This window comes from Lactuca sativa, chromosome 2 (genome assembly GCF_002870075.4).
Source record: "Lactuca sativa cultivar Salinas chromosome 2, Lsat_Salinas_v11, whole genome shotgun sequence".
In the NCBI taxonomy this organism is placed as follows: domain Eukaryota; kingdom Viridiplantae; phylum Streptophyta; class Magnoliopsida; order Asterales; family Asteraceae; genus Lactuca; species Lactuca sativa.
In genome coordinates, this window is record NC_056624.2 from 61,310,147 (window position 1) to 61,313,902 (window position 3,756).

The 3,756-nt window shown below is 37.6% G+C and overlaps 1 non-coding gene across 1 annotated transcript; it reads right to left on the minus strand.

The window, feature by feature from the left end:
* Window positions 1-277: 277 nt before the first annotated feature.
* LOC111897493 (U6 spliceosomal RNA) lies at window positions 278-383 on the minus strand. Its single transcript, XR_002852276.1, has one exon. It is a non-coding gene; the product is annotated as a U6 spliceosomal RNA (small nuclear RNA).
* Window positions 384-3,756: the final 3,373 nt, after the last annotated feature.

Here is a 3,756-nt window from a genome sequence, read left to right on the forward strand (position 1 = left end):
ACAAACACATACAGACTATATACAACACATAAAGTTTATAAAGCATGAAACTTAATGACATGAAAAGTAAAAAACTTAAACGAGACTTTATAGAAAGAAAGATCACCCTTACTTGCCACTAATGGTTGAAGACATCAACAAGAATCTAATCATGGAATCCACATGTTGTCTGATCATGACTACAGTAATTCATCCACTGAAACGTAAGAATTGCAATTGAACTCTATTAACATTTGAAAAGGGAATTAGGGTTTCAAAGAAGACGACGAAGGGTTTCAAAATTTTTTTTGGACCATTTCTCGATTTGTGTGTGTCATCCTTACGTAGTGGCCATACTAATCTTCTCTGTATCGTTCCAATTTTATCGATGTCCCTGAAGGGACGACTATAGATGAAAAGCTTTGCCATATAGAGGAGTAGCAGGTTCTTCTTCTGGTCGATATGGGACGACGCGAGTTTTAAACGAACTAGTTTATTGTTGATGGTTATATATTCTCAATGTCTTTAAAATTAGGGTTAATGACTTAGGAGGGTAATTAGGTTTCTAGTTTGTCCGTATTAGGTCACTAAGGTTTTTTTTGTGTGTATTAGATCAATATGGTTGTTGTTACCGCTTAGAAATAGTCATTTTTACGGTTAAACAGGAAGAAACGGGTAAAAAGGACTATTTCTAAACGGTAATAACAACCATATTGGTCTAATACGCACAAAAAAAAAACATTAGTGACCTAATACGGACAAACTAGAAACCTGATTACCCTCCTAAATCATTATCCCTTTATTTTGACTATATTAGTACTCTAAATATTCAAATTTTTGGCCCCGCTGGCGATTTAAACATTTACCCATGATTATATTACCTGTATAATTGTATTTATCTGCAACGCACGAGATTACACCTAGTTAAGTGATAAGAGAAACAAATGTTTCATTTAGATGGAAAATTTTACACATTATGATAATAGTAAATTATATGTTTTTATAACGGTTTTAAGCTTATTGTGTATATTTACATGTTAATTTTAAAATGCCGATTAAAATTAAAAATAATTTAGATTAGCTTAGAGCACACTTTCTGTAAGGAAGTGAAGAATTGGACAGTAAAATAAGTTGGATAAATAGGATACACTGATGGCCTGTAGAAGAAAAAAATATGTATTGACATTAACACTCTTTCAAGGTTTAGTGTTGCTTTTCTACAAACTCGATGATGGAGGTTTCTGAATGATAACAATATGATGTGGGTAAAAATTATTAATTTCATTCGTGGGTGAATGGGTGGTTGTGTCAAGATGTGGATGTGATAAATGCAAATGGTATCAGGGGCGAAAATAATAGGCTAAATAGATCTCGTTAAAAAAGTAAGATTATTACCCACTTAGATTTAAGCAACAAATATGTGATTACGTAATTACACTTTTTGGAAGGATATGTTGTAGGATATATATTGTACCGTTAAAATTCATTGGGACTCAGGTAAGTTGAATACAGATAGAGTTGGCACCATGAGATCAAAGGGGGTTTCAAGGATGAACATATCAGTTTAGTGTATTTCCCGGCAGGCCGACTCTATCCTTTGGAAAACTAAGATAAGGCTTAGGGTTCCCAATCTAAAGGACCTCCAATTTTAAACTTTTTTCTTTTAAATATGTATATATACGTATTTCTTGGGTTATCAAGACAAGTTAAAGCTTGACCTTTTGTTAAAAGCGTTGGTTTATAAACTAAGGGTCTCAAGTTGATACTATTTGCTTATTTGAAGGGCTTCAATTCTTTTGTTTGCTTAGAGCCCTCAAATTAGTTGAGCCGCCCCTATTTCACGGCCAGCTCCACGAGGGAGGATATTGAAAATATAACATCGAGCGATGGTGATTTCATGACACGATAGTCTAAATATGTTATGATGAAACTTAACATTATTGCTTAACGGATTCTTTCTTAACTATATGCCCATTGGTGTTAATATAGTGTACAAAGGCTTTGATCTTTCTTATATTTTTGGCCCCATGTGTTAGTGATTTTAGTATCACCATGTCATTTTAAGTAACTGGAACTAACATGTGAGCTAAGGGGCTTCATGATTTGTACTATAATACATATACGGGGTTGTGCAGAGTGCACGCATATAACATCAAGTCAGAAGCCGGTTCGACGACTAGTCGGGGGTCCGGGGGCAGCGCCCCCAGGTCCGGGGTTTCCAAAGGGGCAGCGCCCCTTTGGCGGGGTCTAGGGGCAGTGCCCCGCAGAGCCCCTGGCTTATTGTAAAACTCTATTTCTAGAGGGTGATTATGGTAAAACTAACGAAACTCGTTAGTTTTTGGTAACCCTAATCCGGATTAATCTTACTTGCTTTCAAAGCAACTAATGACGGCCCAACCCTAATGAAACCCTAATCGTGTTTAATATATAAACAACTCTTCGTTTCCAGAAGGGGACGTTCTTAAGCTCTCGTTTTTCATCACACATTCACAGAAACCTTTAGCATAATAGCTTACGTTTTATGTGCCTAGACACGTAAGTGTCCGCTTGGATTATCCTAGGCTGAATTTCTTGTAACCCAAGCATAGGATAGAAATATCAGTTTGGAAAGTGATCTCACGATCCAAGCTGGTATCCAGATCTCCACCGCAAACCCTAATATTCCCAACAATCGAACTGATATTTTATGTTTCTGGAGATGGGTGACTCAATCCGCGAGATGACCACTAAGTTTGCCAAGTTGGAGAAGATTGAAGGCGTCGATTTCAGGCGCTGGAAGAAAAAGATGCACTTCATGCTGACCACTCTGAAAGTAGCATATGTGCTGACTACTCCAAGACCAGCAGAGCCTGTAGAAGGTGTGGTGTGACGGCTGAAGAGACAAGAAAGAGACAGAAGTGGGACAATGATGACTACATCTGCAAAGGTCACATTCTGAATGGTATGTCTGATGCTTTATTTGATATCCGTAATGAAGCCTTGTGTGCCAAGGAGTTGTGGGATACCCTTGAACTGAAATACATTACTGAGGATGCTTCTAACAAGAAGTTTCTGGTTAGTGACTTTAATAATTATAAGATGGAAGATTCAAGGTCTGTCACTGAACAGTACAATGAACTCCTTGGCATATATGGACAGTTTAAACTACAAAAAATGGATATGGATGAATCCATAGTTGTGTCCACTATCATTGACAAACTGCCTCCGTCCTCGAAAGACTTCAAACATAACTTGAAACATCAAAATGAGGAACTGTCATTGGTTCAACTTGCTAGTCACATTCGTATTGAAGAATCTCTTCGTGCAAAGGAAAGTGACAAATCTGAAAAACCCAAAGGAAAAGTTGAACCTAGACAACCCTCGGTTCATATGGTTGAAAACAAACCAAGGAACCAGAACCACAAAGGACATGGCAAACGCAAGCAGGAACATGTCCCAAGCAACTCCAACAAAAAGAGAAAGGATGTGGTTTGTTGGAGGTGCAATCAAGTTGGGCATTGCAAGCGTCATTGTTGTGTGAATTTGGGAAACAATGGTGCTGGAAAACAGTGGAGCCAATGGGAAAGTGTACGGGTCTTCGGCCCAAGTTAAAGGAGTTCAGTTTTTGACTAACTTTGATAATTCTAATCAGAATTATGTTTACTATGTTTCATTTATCCCTGAATCATTCTATGTGAAAGATGATGATGTTGCTTGGTGGATCGACTCCGAAGCAAAGAACCATGTATGCAAGGATAAACGGATGTTTGAAACATTAACTTCGCTTGAAGATGGCTC